General features: G+C 43.5%; 1 protein-coding gene across 1 annotated transcript in view; it reads right to left on the bottom strand.

Annotated features, from left to right (window-relative positions):
* The window catches only part of LOC137434114 (tyrosine-protein kinase Fer), a 97,937-nt gene that overhangs the window by 32,842 nt on the left and 44,858 nt on the right, over positions 1 to 20,237 (bottom strand). The window lies entirely within an intron of this gene.

The raw sequence follows: 20,237 nt of genomic DNA, 5'->3' as shown, positions 1-20,237 counted from the left end.
CTTCACACTCAGGAAGAAGTTGAATGATATGATTGGATATTCTTCACACTTATGGAAGAAGTTGAATGATATGATTGGATATTCTTCACACTCAGGAAGAGGTTGAATGATATGATTGGATATTCTTCACACTCAGGAAGAAGTTGAATGATATGATTGGATATTCTTCACACTCAGGAAGAAGTTGAATGATATGATTGGATATTCTTCACACTCAGGAAGAAGTTGAATGATATGATTGGATATTCTTCACACTCAGGAAGAGGTTGAATGATATGATTGGATATTCTTCACACTCAGGAAGAAGTTGAATGATATGATTGGATATTCTTCACACTCAGGAAGAGGTTGAATGATATGATTGGATATTCTTCACACTTATGGAAGAAGTTGAATGATATGATTGGATATTCTTCACACTCAGGAAGAAGTTGAATGATATGATTGGATATTCTTCACACTTATGGAAGAAGTTGAATGATATGATTGGATATTCTTCACACTCAGGAAGAGGTTGAATGATATGATTGGATATTCTTCACACTCAGGAAGAAGTTGAATGATATGATTGGATATTCTTCACACTTATGGAAGAAGTTGAATGATATGATTGGATATTCTTCACACTTATGGAAGAAGTTGAATGATATGATTGGATATTCTTCACACTCAGGAAGAGGTTGAATGATATGATTGGATATTCTTCACACTTATGGAAGAAGTTGAATGATATGATTGGATATTCTTCACACTCAGGAAGAAGTTGAATGATATGATTGGATATTCTTCACACTTAGGAAGAGGTTGAATGATATGATTGGATATTCTTCACACTCAGGAAGAAGTTGAATGATATGATTGGATATTCTTCACACTCAGGAAGAGGTTGAATGATATGATTGGATATTCTTCACACTCAGGAAGAAGTTGAATGATATGATTGGATATTCTTCACACTTAGGAAGAGGTTGAATGATATGATTGGATATTCTTCACACTCAGGAAGAAGTTGAATGATATGATTGGATATTCTTCACACTTATGAAAGAAGTTGAATGATATGATTGGATATTCTTCACACTCAGGAAGAAGTTGAATGATATGATTGGATATTCTTCACACTTATGGAAGAAGTTGAATGATATGATTGGATATTCTTCACACTTATGAAAGAAGTTGAATGATATGATTGAATATTCTTCACACTCAGGAAGAATTTGAATGATATGATTGGATATTCTTCACACTCAGGAAGAGGTTGAATGATATGATTGGATATTCTTCACACTCAGGAAGAAGTTGAATGATATGATTGGATATTCTTCACACTCAGGAAGAAGTTGAATGATATGATTGGATATTCTCCACTCAGGAAGAAGTTGAATGATATGATTGGATATTCTTCACACTCAGGAAGAAGTTGAATGATATGATTGGTTATGCTATGAGCCAATTGATTAAGGAAAATATTTTGTGATGGCCATATTCGTGGCAACTCAGTTAGTGCCACTGCACCTTTAAAATGCATCCCTGCGTTCATTTTTCGATCGATTGAGTTGAAATTTTGAACAATCGGATCTGGACTGTCGTTGTTAACGACTCTAGCACGCACTCGTCCAACCAGGATGGAGCGGTATGGTCCCCGGATCATCACTGCCCGCAGTTTTAATTAGTTTTACTTTTTCTTGGTCATATAATTTTGAAGACATGCATGTCATGATATTAGGAAATGTTTGTTCTGTTGATCGGAATAAATGTTGTTTATTTGTGTGGGTGTGTATTTTTTTGTGTATTTTGGATATATTTTCACGGCTAATTCCAGTTAACATCCTGCAAAATTTGCTCGTTTTCTGGCCAAGTCGAAATTGCGTTGAGTTCCTATGGCAGGCGCCATTAAAAGCGCTGTGTAATAGTTGAGCTCCCTTTATTTCGTTTTGGTCATGCGGATGAGCAAACAAAGTGACAAATGCTGCGGCTGGAGCAGTAGAAGCGATGTTTTTTAATGGAAACGATGTAATGAGGAATTAAAAGTGGGAGGGGGCAACACCACGCATACCTCTTTTAAGGTGTGTATAAACCCTGGAATATTTCAGCAATCAATACAATGCTGAAACTATGTAAGTTAATTTAATGAGTAATTTAATGAGTAATTTAATGAGTAATTCAATGAGTAATTTAATGAGTAATTTAATGAGTAATTTAATGAGTAATTTAATGAGTAATTTAATGAGTAATTTAATGAGTAATTTAATGAGTAATTTAATGAGTAATTCAATGAGTAATTCAATGAGTAATTTAATGAGTAATTTAATGAGTAATTTAATGAGTAATTCAATGAGTAATTCAATGAGTAATTTAATGAGTAATTTAATGAGTAATTTAATGAGTAATTCAATGAGTAATTTAATGAGTAATTTAATGAGTAATTTAATGAGTAATTTAATGAGTAATTTAATGAGTAATTTAATGAGTAATTTAATGAGGAATTTAATGAGGAATTAAAAGTGGGAGGGGGCAACACCACGCATACCTCTTTTAAGGTGTGTATAAACCCTGGAATAAACGTGGGAGGGGGCAACACCACGCATACCTCTTTTGAGGTGTGTATAAACCCTGGAATATTTCAGCAATCAATACGATGCTGAAATGATGTAATTTATTGTGTAATATGGTCGACCTTGGGTTTGTTTGGGTTTGTTGTTTATTTTTGTGGGTGTCTATTTTGAGTATTTTGGATATATTTTCACGACTAATTCCAGTTATCGTCCTGCAAAAGGTCTGCTCGTTCTTTTCCTTTGAGTCGTAAATTCCTGTTGAACTCTCATTAAAAAGCGGAATTAAGTACGCTGTGTGATGATGGAGATCCTTGATGACGAATCAGGAATAGTGAATGAGCAGACAAATATCACGGATGGTACACCAGATAGGGAAAATGTAGATGAAACCCCTTTTGCTCAGGTGCTGTGTAGCGCTGCACAAAGATCCATATGAGCGGGGCCTGGGTGCTGTGTAATTAGTACACAAAGAACCAATTACTAGGGTGCTGAATAAACACAAAGATCCATTTTTGGAGCTGGTTCTCCCGGTGCTGTGATTTATTCAAAGAACCAAATCTTGCAAGAATTAAGATATGATTTGTCGACATTAGAAATACTTTAATATATGTAACGATTTTGTAACGATCATCCTGCAAAAGGTCTGCTCGTTCTTTTTCCTTTGAGTCGTAAATTCCTGTTGAATTCTCATTAAAATGCGGAATTAAGTACGCTGTGTGATGATGGAGATCCTTGATGACGAATCAGGAATAGGGAATGAGCAAACAAATATCACGGATGCTGCGGCTGGAGCAAGGGAAGCGATTTTTGAATTGTTCAATGATTATTCGATATTGTTATGACTTTTTGTCAATAGGTATACTAAGTGGCCATGAGGTAGCCTGTTGCTATGTACAGTTTTATTCTATTGTTGATTATACCACATAGCTGTGGTGATAAAGGAAATGTTCGTTTAAATAGATGATTATGATAGGACCATGACTATAAAATCATGATGATTATTATGAATGATATCATAGGGTTCAAATGCAGAATGATTGCATGAACTTGGGAAAGAACTTTCAAGCCCTATGGGATAAATTGGGTATTACAAGCGATGGAGTTTCAAAATTTAGCATGATTGAAGGAATTTGACAGTCCCATTACAGGAGTTTTACGAAATTTATATTGCCAAGAGATTTTGGGTACTATTAAAAGGAAAATGATGAGATATTTTTCCTAAAGAACTTTAATATCTGGCATCCATTTTGGCTGTCTCACGAATGAAGGATGAGTTGCCTTTAGTGGTTGCAAAGAAAAATTTGTGGAGACCAGGCAAAATGGGAAAATATGTCAGATATGACCCTAGGACAGGACGGCGATTCATCAATTGACATGAGGTACGAATCCGAGGTGACGACCGATGAAATTCGATCTCAGTCAATGGATGGACCTGTCCTGACATCATTGGGGAAAGGGCTTATGCAAGGAGTCATTCAAAATGATTAATTTGATTTATTGATGAATATTGATGAATTAATTGAAATTGAATAATTGATTGAATTGTTAATTGATTGAATCTAATTGATTGAATTTAATTGCATAAATTGAACTGAATAAATTGAATTGAATATATTGATTGTTTGATTGATGAAAATGCGGTCTCAAGAAAGAAGCTTTGATATCTTTGCGAGATATTATCAATGTGGAGACAACCTGGGAAAATTGAGCAAGGTGGTGAGTTTATATACAGATATATATGTGCGGTTACCATTGTGTGATTTCCCCGTCAAACAGAGCGGACACCTGAGGATTCACCCACTTCATACTGACCCTCCGGCTCATCTGCAAATACTGATCTGTGAGATTGGATTGTGCAAAAGCCACAGCTGAGGGAGATTCTCTGGAAATCACCGTGCGAACAGGTGGAGAGATCCTTCCTGGAGGTACGAGTGAAGCTTTAGAGGAACCTGGAACAAGCTACAACACATCCAACGCTACTTTGATAAAAGGCAGAATGGGAAATGGAGCCTGCAAGAACACACAAGGACAACCAGAGATTCCACAAAAAGGTACTTGTACACATCATATGTACGACCGTTATGGTGCCGAAGCTATAAGGCAGGTCGAGAATTGGTATTTGTGGACAAAGGGACATGATGAGGAGTTTCCAAGAGATGGTACATTTGAGCGAAGTCGATTGGAAAGATTGGAACAAAGATTGAAAGCCAGGAAGAGACAGAATCTAACGGTAGACTGGCTTGCATTCCATCTTTGGGATGGTGAATCCAGACAACGGGAACAGCAAGAACGGATAACGGAACTAGAACTTAAAATAAAAAGGATACAGGATACAGTGGAGGAGACAAATGCACAACTGCCCTCGAAATTAGGAATGAAAGTCACAGTTGTCCCATCTGATTTCCAGTTGTCTCCCCAAAAAGGACGGTACAGAGAATTTTTTCGTGTTTCAGGAGATAACGAGAGATTGCAGTGGCAACTCAGGGATGTAGAGATGCAGCCCAGCAATACAAGTGCACAGGCGCACAGATCAGACAACGACAGAAACCGGTGTTTCGAGTGTGGAAAGATGGGACATTGGAGAAGAAGATGTCCGTATGTCAACAGGAAGACAAGGTCATGGGGCAAACCAAGATCAAGGGTACCAGTGCTTACCGGTACCTCAGACAATGATTAGGCCTTCATTGCTGCAAATCCCAAATGATGATTGGCCTCAACAGATTCGATTACTGGACAAACATGAACAACTGTCAATGATTCTTGTGTCTGAAAAGTTTTCAGAGCAAGAATGATTCATTTTTCTTTTTGCTTGTTAACAAATTAATAATTAATTGATAAAATGCCAAAATTGGATCTTCTATTTTGGGCACAGCAATTTTAAATTTACAAAGTTTGGAACAATTGCGTTGCAATTGTTGGCAAACCAAGTAACAAGAGTCACATGATGATCAGGTGGGAATTTCGGACTATTGTTCCGCACGATTGATAGGTCAATGGTCGACTGACATGCAAATGGGTGTGTAGTCAAAATTTGGATAGATTATTGTGAAGGCAGAAAGGGTAATTTCAATATGACATCATAAGGGTTTTCTAAGAATGGACTTCTGGTTTATTTGTCTATAAGCATTTTGAATTTGATTGACAAATTTTATGAAATTGAAATAAAATTGACACCCATCTGATCTGTAAATAATGGTTCCAACGCAAACAAATATGCATAATGCATGTGTGTGTGTGTTTTTGTGTATCAATCTTACAAGATTGTTGACACCGACAGTGTGCCTGTCTGGAAATGGATAGTTATATGTGGATGGGATTGGGATATGTGGATGGGATTGAATATCCAGAGAATCCGTAAAATAAAATAGAAATATAATTTGATTATGAACATTATCTCTTTTGTCAAGGGAAATGGAATATAAAAAAAATTTGATGTGCTGGGTTATGAGCAGCCATTAATTAATAGTAAAATTGTGAGTAATTTTGGGATTCCATTTTTGATAGAATGTATATGAGAATAACATCTATTTATGGATATGAGCTTCATAAAAGGAAATGAGGAAGTACAAAATCATCCAAATTTGGGAGAGGTCTTACACTGACTTCCCAGAATACTATGCTCATGGATTTTATATATATAAACTTGAATTTTATCAGCATATAAATTGTGCTGTATGTATGGATGTGTTTTAGGCATAGATGATATGGGAAAAGAGTAAAGAAAATTTTGCTGGTTTGAACTATTGTGGGTTTTTCAGTTCTGGAGTTTAAACAAAGTCACTGGTTAACAGATGAGAAAGGATAGTAAATAAATTATTCTCTGCTGGGCAAATTAAGTACGATATTATTAAGACTTATGAGAGCTATTGTTCTGCCTTACAGCAGTGGAAAATTATTGGAAAAAATTAGATCCAACATAATGAATCTATAAAAGAATGTGATAGGGATAATATCCTCAATTTGTACTAATTATTTGATTGTGGGTAAAGGAATTAAGTCATCGTAGTGGATTGTTAACAGCAGCCTGAAAATGTCCTGAGAGTGTGCATCCATGTAATCAGAAATCCCAGATTTGTTTTTACAAACAACATTTTGGTAGAGGTCTTGTGTGGAACACTTCCTTGGTAGATAAAAACGGTACTGCATGCTGGCAGCCACTTTTGCGGCCAGTTAGGCCAAACAAATTGAGAGGAAATTGTAGTTAAATACGTAAGTTACACATGGCTATTTGTAAAAAAGGAAATTTGTTGAGATGGGAAACATTTTTTCGAAGGTTTATTAAGGTGTTATAATATGACATGTGGCAAGGCAAACTATTGGATGGGAAAATTAGATCTGGCTATAGAATAAATTTATTGACCCCTTGAAGTTAATCCTTCGAATCATTGTTTCACTGGCATTTTTGTTCAAATTGGAAATAGTTTGGTAGAGCTTTGGTTAAAACCTTTGGTTGCGGTATCTTGGAACGAATTGATAAACCATAGGAGATTGATAAGAATAGAAACAAATATGGACCCAAAATAGAAAGTTGGATTCATGCCTCTCATTGCAAGCAAGCACATGGGGCTAAGGTGGACGATCCCACAGAAAATGAGGCTGCACCTAGCAGCCCAGCAGAACATTCAGTGGTAGAAAAATGATAGTCATGATTTACAGTCATTTGAATTACATTTTAACACCCCTTGCATTGATAAACATTACATTTTCAACATGTGATATTCCTACTTGGAATAGTGACATTTATTTGCCTACATGACATACAATTACCTGCTGATATTAATACAGCATGAGTGAAAAAATGTATCACAACTACACTCATGATCAGGGGATTGAGTTCAACCCCGGGAGATAGGGGGATCAGGGTAAGACAAATAATCTGATTATGTTACATATTAAGGGATTTTCTTTATTTACCTTTTAGGAAGCTTGTTAGTTTGGTATATAATGTTAAATGTCATCGACATATAACTATGTCATAGATATGAATATATACAAGGAGTAGCAGACTTGTTTGTTGGTTTAGTAGTTATATTGGCAATTGTTTTAGTGGTGGCTTGCTTGAAAGCCTTAGTGACGGTGTGTTTGAATAAGGTAACCAACAACACGATGATAACGCATGAAGTGACAAATGAGGAAAGAAATGTGGAACCAGAAAAGGAAGACTTTTATGGCGACATAAATACTGAGATTAAAAGACTAAATCAAGTGATGTTGCAAATGAATACAGTAGAATTAAGATAATGGCATAACGACAATGTTATGAGTTGTGTCAATTACAATATCAATGAACTCATATCACCACGAGTGACACACTGTTAGGAAAAAAAAAAAAAAAAAAGAGGGAAAAGAAAAAGTGGAGAGGAATTATGGTAATAATACATTATGCTTAATTTGTTGGTTTGGGAAAATTGTTGTTGGGAATTAGGTATTCCCGTGTGTGATTGTAATCATATACAATGCTATTCTTAGTTTAGTAATAAAATACATACCTGATTGAATATTATTTGTGTGACGCATATAAATGAATATAACTTTTTGTGTTAAGGAAAAACAACAAATTGTTGAATGTGAAACTGTCGGAAGATATACATGATTATGCTGATTTCATGGTAAGATGTACCCTATCTGATTCAGTGTGTGCGGAAAGCAGATTCAGATATGACTGAGCATAAGGATAAGACGAGATCACATTTTGGAGGGATTGCTAACGGAATTGGGAAGAAGAAAGAAAGAAAATTTGTGGCTAAAAAATGAAGTTAATCGTGGCATACACCCTCTTTCTCAAAGAATGATGAAGACATTCTCCCGTGTAACTTGGAGATGAATGCTTACCTTCACCAAGGAAATTTATGTGACCATTTGCCTGGATCACACTGCAACATATGAAAGAAAGGCGATCACTTACTCTTGTTCGAAGACTTCGAACATTCACCACATCAGAAGTTGCAGGACAACGACATTTTACCTGCAACCTCTGTGAAATGCGGGGACATATGTTATTACTTCACCAACGTCCGGGGAACCAGCATGGAGCTGCAAAAAACGGCTGTGCCCTTGTCACAACAGCTGTGCACGATTCTGCTGGATTGCTCCTGGTAAGGACCATGAATGACCTGAACACCATGGTCCCAACATCATTGTGGATGCATCCGGCATCCCTGTTCCACATCTTGCTGGCCAATCAATGTCACACCAATACTTGCTGCCCACTCACAATAAGGGAGGAGGCAAGTCAACTACAACTGGGTGAAGGCCTTGTTCAGGAATTACTATGGTTTACAGCAAAAAGTGGCAAGAATGCTACAAGGAGAGCAGGGTCAGTCTATGACTCCGCAATGTTACCACAACAGCGAAATCCTACACGAAGTAGTGCAGGAGCTATGAAGACATTAGGAGAAAATGTTTCATACCTGGATTCAAACACAAGTGATCAGCCCTTCCTTTCAAACAAAGTCAACATTTGTGTGGAGGCAAACGTTTTTGCCAGATGGTGCAGATGCTTTACAAAACTTGAAAATGAAGTGAAATTGTTGTATCTTGGTGATGGTGAAGTGTTGTTTTGAAAATATATTTGTGATGCAAATGCAATAGATTGAACAATATGGAAGGAGTCAATGACCAACGAAATGTTTTGTGATTCTTGCAGGATGACGGTGTATGCCTAAGGGAATTTGATTACCAAAGTTATGATTATTTACTTATACTTGTAATGATGTTTACTTGTAGTGATTGATTGTTTACTTATATTGATGTTTAGATTAATGGTTAATATAAACAAAAACAAAAAGATGAGGGAATTGTGGAAGTGTAATTCAGTGTAACTTATTAATTGGCACTGGTAACTTATTGGTTGACCTAGTAACAAAGCAGATGCATTTTACATGCAAACTCTGTGGGGGACGGGTTTGTAAATGAGTTAGGAATGTGCACGAACATGATGGTCTCTTGAAACACCTGGTCACAGCCCCAGGCTGGAGCACCCCCCTATTGTTTGATAAAAGGAACTCACAGCAGGGGGGGGCTAGCTGGCGCCAGGAAGGCGACCGGTGACGTCGGCGGAGAGGAGATTACGAGTTCAGCGGACAGAGGATTAAGTCGAGTTGGTCCATATAAGCGGGAGCTGCGGCTGGAGTCGAGAGGACTTGCTGCGAGGAGCTCTGACGAACGGGACCATGGCGGAGGAACATCAGCCGAACGAAAAGGACCATGGAAAAGAGTTAATCTCAGCCATTGAATAATGCGGTATTATTTGGCAAATGGAATCAAGTGAATAACCAGTTAATAAACCAGACCTTTTGTAAAACCTGTTTCCGACCATTGGCGTCTTGAGTCTCACCCTCCACTTCCGCGACAACGGTATGGCCAGTACGGACGTAGGTCCACAGGCAGCTCTGTAATCCTAGCAGGCCACCCTCGATGAACAACCTGCTGCAATGCTCGAAAGGTTCTATCAGCCTTTCCACACTCTCTGAGTTGGTCCTGTTTCCTTGAGCTGAAATTAATGAGGTCAAAACGATGATGATAATCCACATCATCAAGCTCAATACCATCTACACGTGTGTCCAACTGCAGTTCCTGATTGTTCTCTGAGTTCGGTAGCCTCGACAGCATGTCTGATGGCATCATGTCACGGCCGGCCTTATACTCTAGATCAAAATCATAGCCTTGGATTTTCACAAGAAGGCGCTGGAGCCATGGAGGGGCGCTTGTAAGCGGTTTGCTGATGATCATGACCAATGGTTTGTGGTCTGTGTATACTGTTACATATTTGTTACATATTTATGTGAATGTATGTGAATTACCATTCAGGTCTTTGCTTATCCATGTGAAGTAGATTAAGGGTTGTTGTGGTTGGAGGGTCAGGAGCCCTTCTGAAAAAGTGTCCGGAAACGGAAGTGACCGGAAACGGAAGAAGAAAAAACACGAGGAAGAAAAGCGACGATTATTCTTCTTCCTCGCCCCGCTCCGACGAAAGGTGGGATCGACCTTGCGCCGCGTGGAAAAGCGGCGTTCCGAGGCCCGTCTGGCGAGAGGAGTTACCGGGACGTGTACCTACCCGGTGGAGACGTCAAGTTGACGTGGGGCCGTGCATCGACCCCGCGTCTGGCACCGTTCGCGGCACCGTCTAAACAGACGCGTACGGGTCGCACGTTGGGGCCTAACACGCCTTGCAAGCGGCGTGGGGCTTTTGGCTTGCTTTGCCGTGCCCGCTTCGCGTGGCCACGAGGGGCTGCAGCCGCGGTGCCTGGTACGATACCTGCCCGGTGGAAACACGTCCACCCGGGGTTCGTTCAACCGCCCGAGTGCGGCGACGCCGACCAGCATCTCGGTCGGGAGGGGCCCAGAGACATTGTGAGGGGCAGAGACCAAAAGGGGGTCGTGAGTACAGAAGTGGACACACATATATAAGATGGCCATCTTAATCATATAGGGAATTGATTGTGGGTTGGGAATTGTTGATGGTTGTTTGTTGTTGATTGCTCGGGGAATATCCGTGATTGTATCATTGAAATCGTATGATATCCTTACCCTGGAAATATATCATTGCACATCAGTTTCTCTTGGGTGGAATTCATAGGGATTGCGTTGCGAAAGCGCATATATATAATACTACTTGCTGGCGAAGGTCCTCTCACGGTCCGGGGGTCACCGAGACCAGGTAGTCACCGAGGGGACCACGTAACAGAATTGGGGGCTCGTCCGGGATATTCGCAATTGGGTCTACGTCCGGGATCTAAAATTGTATAAAATAATAAAATAATATTTTTATTAATAAAAATTTATTAATTAAGTATTAATTGGAAAATTTTTGGGGAAATTGGGGTAAAGTCTTGGGTGAAGGTTAACAGGTGTTAACGATAGTCACCATGGCGTTTGTGGCACAGAACTTTGCGGTAACACCGAGTGAGGCACAGTTCCGAGCGTTACTAAAGTCGGACCTCTTGAAATTGGCCAAACATTTTAACTTGGAGGTCCGAACTAATTTGAGGAAGGCAGAGTTGCAGGCCACGGTGATACAATCTATGGTGGGATTAGGAACATGGGACGAGTTAGCCTGGGAGTGGCTACCCGAAGAACCAGAAGATGTTGAGCTCCGGAAACTGGAGTTGCAATTACGGAGCCAGGAACGGATTAAAGAAGAAGAAAGGAAAGCAGAAAAGGAAAGAGCAGAAGAAGAAAGGAAAGCAGAAAAGGAAAGAGCAGAAGAAGAAAGGAGAGCAGAAAAGGAAAGAGCAGAAGAAGAAAGGAAAGCAGAAAAGGAAAGATCAGAAGAGGAAAGGAAAGCAGAAGAGAGGAGAGAAGAGAAACAAGCAGAGGAAAGGAGAGTGGAACGAGAACTCCAGGAAAGGTTAAAAGAAGAAGAAAGGAAAGCAGAAGCGAGGAGAGAAGAGAAACAAGCAGAGGAGAGGAGAGCTGCAAGGGAACTCGAAGCAGAGGAGAGAAAAGCAGAAAGGGAATTAAAGGAACGTGCCATGGAGCTTCGGCAGGAAATTAAATTCAAGGAGCTGGAGTTAATGAGAGAACGGGGAGAGGCACCACCCTTGCTGACGGGGTCGACACCTAACCAGAAAACCTGGGATGTGGGCAGACATGTGAGGCTGGTTCCACCGTTCAGTGAAAAGGAAGTCGCGAAATTTTTTCCACACTTTGAGAAAGTGGCTCGACAATTAAACTGGCCGGAGGAGGCCTGGACCATACTAGTGCAAAGTGTGCTGGTGGGAAAAGCTCAAGAGATTTATTCGGCGCTACCAATGGACCAATGTGCAGATTATGAGGTACTGAAGAAGCACATCCTCAAAGCCTATGAGTTGGTTCCGGAAGCTTACAGGCAAAAATTCAGGAATGCCAGGAAGAGGGAGAGTGAGACCCATGTGGAGTTTGCCAGAGTGAAAGAAAACATGTTTGATCGGTGGTGTGAGTCAAAAGGAGTCGGGAAAGACTTCGAAACATTGCGTGACTTGATCCTGGTGGAGGAATTCCAGCAGTGTGTCCACGAGGACATCAAAGTGTACCTGCAGGAAAAGAAAGTACCAAAGTTGTGGGACGCAGCCACCATGGCAGATGATTACGCCTTAACCCACCGAATAGGGGTCCACAAACCTAACTCCTCGCCTAGACTTCAGCAGGGGAGTTATGGAACACCCGGGGCGGAGAACGACCTTACATGGCGGCGGCCTCGAGATGATTATGGGGACAACTATGATACCCCACCTGTTCGAAATCAGAGGGATGCGGGCCCAAGACAAACTTATAGTTCGGGGGGCCCGAGGCAGACCACGAGTTTTTCCTCCGGGCCTACTTGCGCTTTTTGCAAGAAACCTGGACACTTGATGTCCAGTTGTTACCGCATGAACAGGGAAGACCCAGAGCGGAGTCCGACTATTACGACTCCAAATGCAATGGCCATTGTGAGAAATCGCCATCAAAAGGGTTACCAACCATTTATTTCAGAGGGGTTTGTGTCACGGGATGGAGCCTCGACTAACCGGAGACCGGTTAGGATATTGAGGGACACAGGGGCACATCAATCTTTAATGCTTGAAGGCATTTTGCCATGGTCCGAGGAGACGGCAACGGGGGATAGTGTTCGTTTACAGGGGATCGGGGGCGGTGTTAGTGCTCCACTTCATGTCATCCATTTGGAGTCCGATTTGGTGTCAGGACCGGTCACCGTCGGTTTACAAGCCACGCTTCCTGTAGAGGGTGTCTCTGTGGTTATCGGGAATGATTTGGCCGGGGGTCAAGTTTATGGTAACCTGAGGGTTGGTAAAGAGCCCAGCAGGGAAAATAACACCACACCAGCTCGGGATGGCGACAAAAGTGCCAAGTTATTTGTAGGGGGACTGAACTTCAAAACAGAGGAAGAAGTTCTGACCTCTGTCTTCAACAGATATGGGCCGCTGGTGGAAGTGCGGTTGGTAAGAGACAGGGAAACGCAACAGTCAAGAGGGTTCGGCTTTGTCATGTTTGCCAGCACAAAAGACGCCAGAGAGGCAGAGAAGAATTGGAATGGCAAGGATTTGGAGGGTCGGACCATAACAGTAGGGAAGGCATTTCGTAGGCGTCGAGAGGTCTACAGGAGAGGACAACTGGGCGGTAGTTTTGGGGGTGGCCGCAATCAATATTATTATGGAGGCTCCCTGAGTTACAGCAGCTCCCGAAGGAAGGATTGTCAAAGTAGTGGCCGAGAAGGAGACCGCTATTCATGGGACTACAGGGACAAGTGGTCCCACCATAATTATTAGGGAAGTTCTGAGAAGTTGAAGCACTGAATGCGGCGGAGCCGCCGAGCCAAGATTCCTACCCGGATTAACCGTGAACGCCGTTCCTAAAGGCGTCCATGTAGTGAACTTTCATGCACGGACTAACCGTGAACTCCACGTTCCTCAAGGCGCCCATGTAGAGAACTTTCCTGCACGGACTAACCGTGAACTCCACGTTCCTAAAGGCATCCATGTAGTGAATACTCGGCTTGGTCTCCCGGGAAAAGTGCTATCGAGTGGCTTAACTTTGGATCTTTGATCAACCCCTTAACCTTCATTCACAAGAAACTGACGGTCAAAGTCAGAGGGTCATGAGATGGAGTTTGATTTGGCAGGGACAATGTCGTTGCTGGTGCTTAGTCCAGAGTGAGTAATCTGGAGGGGTTGTGGTGAAATTTTGGTTGCTTTATTTTTAAGTGATAACTGTGCCCGGGGGGAACTGATAATGTGGGGGGGGTTGAGTTATCTGGTTTGCTTCTCCAAATTGGCCGGCAAAGAAAGTTTTCGCTGGGTTCAAACTTTCTTTCTTGAAGGGGGGGAGTGTTACATATTTATGTGAATGTATGTGAATTACCATTCAGGTCTTTGCTTATCCATGTGAAGTAGATTAAGGGTTGTTGTGGTTGGAGGGTCAGGAGCCCTTCTGAAAACGTGTCCGGAAACGGAAGTGACCGGAAATGGAAGAAGAAAAAACACGAGGAAGAAAAGCGACGATTATTCTTCTTCCTCGCCCCGCTCCGACAAAAGGTGGGATCGACCTTGCGCCGCGTGGAAAAGCGGCGTTCCGAGGCCCGTCTGGCGAGAGGAGTTACCGGGACGTGTACCTACCCGGTGGAGACGTCAAGTTGACGTGGGGCCGTGCATCGACCCCGCGTCTGGCACCGTTCGCGGCACCGTCTAAACAGATGCGTACGGGTCGCACGTTGGGGCCTAACACGCCTTGCAAGCGGCGTGGGGCTTTTGGCTTGCTTTGCCGTGCCCGCTTCGCGTGGCCACGAGGGGCTGCAGCCGCGGTGCCTGGTACGATACCTGCCCGGTGGAAACACGTCCACCCGGGGTTCGTTCAACCGCCCGAGTGCGGCGACGCCGACCAGCATCTCGGTCGGGAGGGGCCCAGAGACATTGTGAGGGGCAGAGACCAAAAGGGGGTCGTGAGTACAGAAGTGGACACACATATATAAGATGGCCATCTTAATCATATAGGGAATTGATTGTGGGTTGGGAATTGTTGATGGTTGTTTGTTGTTGATTGCTCGGGGAATATCCGTGATTGTATCATTGAAATCGTATGATATCCTTACCCTGGAAATATATCATTGCACATCAGTTTCTCTTGGGTGGAATTCATAGGGATTGCGTTGCGAAAGCGCATATATATAATACTACTTGCTGGCGAAGGTCCTCTCACGGTCCGGGGGTCACCGAGACCAGGTAGTCACCGAGGGGACCACGTAACAATACCTTGAAGCGTTTCCCAAGCACGTAAGTATGGAACTTCTGTATGCCAGCAACAAGGGCCAGGGTTTCTTGTTCAATGTTTGAATATGCAGACTGAGTGGGTGTCAGAGTTCATGACGCAACAGCTCCGAGCTGGACCAGTCCATTGTCGGGAACTTCGCCATGTTGAAAAAACACGGAACGTGCCGCCGTGGTAATCCGCAAAGAAAAACAAGACCAAACGTCAAACTGCTTGTTGATCTTCACGATCCCACCGCTGCCACCATGTAGTAAGTTCAGGAATCTCCTTAAATTCAAGTGGTTTATTAAAGACGATAACAAGCTCTCACAGTGCACACGGCCATCATGACGAGCCGCCATCAACCACTGAAGCCACGCCTCCAGACGTCACTACGCAGTACGTAGTACCTATCACAACAGGCATCAGGGGGTAAGTGCCAGGGAGGGCCTTCCCCAGGTAGGTTAGAGTGAGGAGCAGGCAAGCTCGGGAGGCAGCTCCAGTGAACGGAGGGGTGCAGGTAGGTAGACCTGCTGGTCGAGCCACACGACCCAGCTCTGAAATTGTGCAAGGGCACGAATAGAAAAATAGTGGGGTTAGACCCAAATTCAGGAAGGCACCAGTGTGGGCAATGAGAATTCGGGTTCTTAGAACCACATAGTTTAAAGAAGGCTGATTGGCAGGGTACAATCCTGGGGAGATTAAAATGTGTAATGATGTCAGAGTAGTTAGGATTTTGTGAAGACCCCTTCGCACCATCCACAACCATCCACAAGGGGATGGATTTCGCACCACGGGACTCAATGTTTGATTGGTAAGATGCATCACGACGTGAGCACGAAACATTGTATTCATTCCGCCTTTCCTTCCTGGGAGAGCCTGGGGGGAGTTGGGGACAAATTTGGAATAAAGAGGGGAAGGGGGAGACAAGACGTAGAGACGAATTGTAAATATAAGGAGGGCTAGGGTAGTGTAGTTAACGGTGGGGGGCACAAACGGGTAGGGCCAGGCTCGAGTTCACTCTGCTGGCGTTCCGCTCACCCGCTTGTCATACCTGTGTTTTGCATGTGCCACCGTGTCTTTTCCTTTTTGCTCGTTGCATCTTCTCTTCCTCCCCGATCCAGGACCATCACGAGGACACCTTGCCGTCGCAGCATCTTGCTGCCATCCATGACTCACTCACATCCATCCATTCATCACATTATGGACCACTGGCTCTGTGGCCACACCCATCTCCATGGTTACACCTCTTGGCTGCCTCATCATCTTGCTGCATATGGACCACCTGTTGGGTGGCATTGATGCCACACATGGATCACCTGTTGGGTGGCATTGGCACCACACATTTGGACCACGTTTCAAGTGGCCCTTCTCGTGAATAAAAAAGTGATCCATGTGTGCAATTGTGAAGATTTAGATGGTCCTGATCTTCAAATGGCCTGTATGCCGGTCAGGGCCAGCCGGTTTTTGTTAGCCCGCCTACCAAGGCAAGAAGGCACTCCAGCAACAAGAAGATGACTCCAGCAACAAGTGCTCCAAGTTCTATTCCTTAAGTCCAGGTCCTGGGTCATAGTTTTTGTAAAATAAATTGTGTTTCGTGTAAAATGTAAAAATGTTGCCCGCCGGTTATGTTTAGTTTCAAAATTCCGGCAATACGTGAACAGTATAAGGTTGTGGGTGTGAATCTGTGAGGTAGTTTCTCAACGCATTAGGAGGGACATATTTAGTTTTAAAATGTACATTTAAATGTTTAAAAAAATAAAATTAAAAAAATGTCGCACACACTGAGATTAGAGTTTAAAATGTTAGGGGAATCACATCTACGTGTCACACTAAAACATCGTTTCCCAACCGTTTTCTGATCGAGTACCACTTGGAGGTCCCGTACCGTCGCCGCGTACCACCTGGTTCCAGAAAAACTCAATCCGCGTACCACCTGGTTCCAGAAAAACTCAATTCGATAAGATATCAGGCTTATTTCAATTTAATGCGAGGGCTGCATCTGTTTCTTCTCCACGAGCTGGTCGATGCGGGGCATAACTTTGCTCACAGCACATCGGAAATCATGAAATATATCAGAAATCAGAAATAAAATTTTTATCAGGCCAAATCATTTTTTTTAAAGGTTGAGTCACGAACCACCTGGAAGGCCCTCGCGTACCACTAGTGGTATGCGTACCACAGGTTGGGAACCATTGCACTAAAATTAATGTTATGTCGGGGGGTAGAGCAATATCTAGAGCCAGATAGATCTGTATAGGTACGTATCCGACTGTCATGATAGGGAATCTACCCTGTAATAAGTTCTATGTTATCCCGGGTTGTCAGTATAAGCTGTATTGATGTCCCCGCTATGAGGGAGCAGGTTGCAGGGTGTGCTAAATAGTGCAGGGATTATGGATAAGATTCCTTTGTTCGTCGTCGTCCCTGTCGCCAAACCTTTGTCCCTATGGCAATGCATACTCATATAAACACTTAGATAGGCCCTTAGCGAACATTAAATAATTCCCCTTCCCTTACAATGACCTTGGAAGAAGACCGGGAGGAACCCAGATCGGGGCACCGCCGGATGGCTGCCGCCAGCTGAACCACCAGCTGGCCTGGCAACATCGCGTGAGACGAGCTATAACCACGCCACAGGGAACGTGTGATTGGATGGCATAGAAGGCGCGAGCCGTGAACCAATCAGCGCGGAAGGCGCGAGAAGGTTCGGCAGACGGTGGGAAGCTATGAGGCTCTGGTTGGTGATGCGCCAGAACTGACGTCACATGCCAAGTTGGAAAAGGGCTGGCTGATGTGCTTCACGCTCCTCTTCGTGCTGGGCTCTTCACTCTTGGTATTGAGTCGTGCTGGTCCTTCGCTCTTCGTTGTTGGCTCTTTGTATTGAGAGGTCCTGGTGGTCGTTGGTTCGCCATATTCGTGGTGCTTGGAGCAGTGCTCGGTGCATTTGGTGCTATAAGCGAACGGACCTCGCGGGCGGTCGACGAGGCACCTGGAGTGGGGCGGGTCACTCGGGCCTGGCGGAGCGCGTAGGCGAAGCGGACGGAGGGTTTTCTCGCGCCGGAGCTTGGAGCCGCATTGGACGGTGGACAAGTCTGCAGAAATTTAAGACGCACCACATTTCACACGCACACGACGGACAGTTATTTTTGTAATTCATTTTCCTTTGCCTTGTTTCTGAGTTGAGGTGTGCGGGATCCCGATATAGGACATTTTATTACCGGCGCGCATTTTCCTGTCCCGCTATCTCTTGTAAAATAAACCCTTGTATTATTTTCTGTATATACCTGAACGCAGTTTTCCGTGTGATTTATTTAATTTGCAGCAGCATTGGAGATGCCCCGAGAACAGGTAAGACTGCAGGGGTCTGGTGCCGCCCCTCCATCCTGCGCAATTTTGTATAGCTTTCTATCTTCGAGTCTGCCATTGAGTTTTCTCCTCGGGAGCTAAGGCCTTCGCGATCGGCTTCCGTGACCACCTGATTTTCATCAGAGGCGGCCACACGACAGTAATGTTGAATGAATGCCAGCTCACCCCAGCCGCTCCGTGTGGACGACTCCGGTCGAGTCTTGGTGAGAGAAGGGGGTAGTGTTGCAGTTGTGCCATAAAGGCAAACCCCCTATAGTCAATTGCACAACAACATGTAGCCTGCATTAGTCAGTAATTTTCTATTTAATGTAAAGATTAGCCCTTTCCCATTGTGTAGTAATAAAGACCAAATATGCGTTGAGTTAGGCAGGATGTCAAGCCTTCGTGGCTGGGAGAAGCCATTACTAATGTGCAGGAAGGCGTGGCCAGAAGCACAGGCCCACGTGACCAGTGAGTAGGCGGGAACACCTCCCAGTTTGCGACAAGCCTCATCCAATGGGAGGTTCTGGGACATTTTGAAGGGCGTGGGCAGGTCTGATAAAAGCCCATGCGGAGCGCATTGTGATTCTCTTTTGCCGAGGATTTTGCTGCGCACAGGACGACCTCCTGCTTTGTTCGATCTTGCCTTGCCTGGGATTTTGCCACGTGGATGACACCCTGCTCTGGACTCTCTTGTTTTAGCTCCAACAACACGTGATTTGGCCTTTGTTCTTCGTCGACACCAATCGCCCCTGCGCCGATCTTTTGCGCCATCCGGCTGACCTGCAAGCTTGTCCAACCTGTGCTGAAGTTCATCCATACCAACTTTGAGGTGGCGGTTCGTCCTTCGGGCCTTACCTCATCCAGGCTGCACATCCGGATTGGGTATTGAACTGCGAGCCGCGCACACCAGACCACATGGTCACCAGCGAGGCAATTCCAGCACGTACATCGGTATGCCCTTAACCAGTGTCCTTTTTCCCTGTGTGTGTGTGTGTTTGTGTGTGTGTGTGTGTGTGTGTGTGTGTGTGTGTGTGTGTGTGTGTGTGTGTGTGTCTGTGTCAGAGTGTGAAGGTGCTAAGTCGGGGTTATTATTAGGTAATAATTGATAAGCTGAATCTTCATCTCTGTTTCTCTGTGCCTTCTAAATAAAAGGCTGTACATTTGATTCCTTTCCAACCTGTTCGGTACGTCTTTTCTACATTGGCCTAGCATCATCCGGGACCGAATTTGGCTAGACTCAGGTCCATAAATCTCGTGGGGGTAACGCCGCTTTCCACACCATCCAAATCCACTCGGCACGCAATTGAATAAGGTGTGTGAAAGCGAGGGTTCGATCGTGCGGTTCTTCGGCACGCACGTGCACCTTGATCCATGCACCTTGAAGATATTCGTGATTCTCCGATATTAACCGAGGGGAATCATGCAAAAAAAATTGTGGTGAGAGAAGGGGGTTTTGAACCCGGCCCCCGCAACAAATTGTTGTTAAGGAGTGGGATCATTTGAACCACTGCAACAATATTGTCCAAGTCCAAAAAGGGCATAACTCCATAAATATTGATGAAACTCCCTGAAACTCAAACTCGTTCTGTAACTTATCATAATAAAGTCATG

This window comes from Myxine glutinosa, chromosome 10 (genome assembly GCF_964187855.1).
Source record: "Myxine glutinosa chromosome 10, kmMyxGlut1.1, whole genome shotgun sequence".
Classification (NCBI taxonomy): Eukaryota; Metazoa; Chordata; class Myxini; order Myxiniformes; family Myxinidae; genus Myxine; species Myxine glutinosa.
This window is presented reverse-complemented; position numbering and strand designations above follow the sequence as displayed.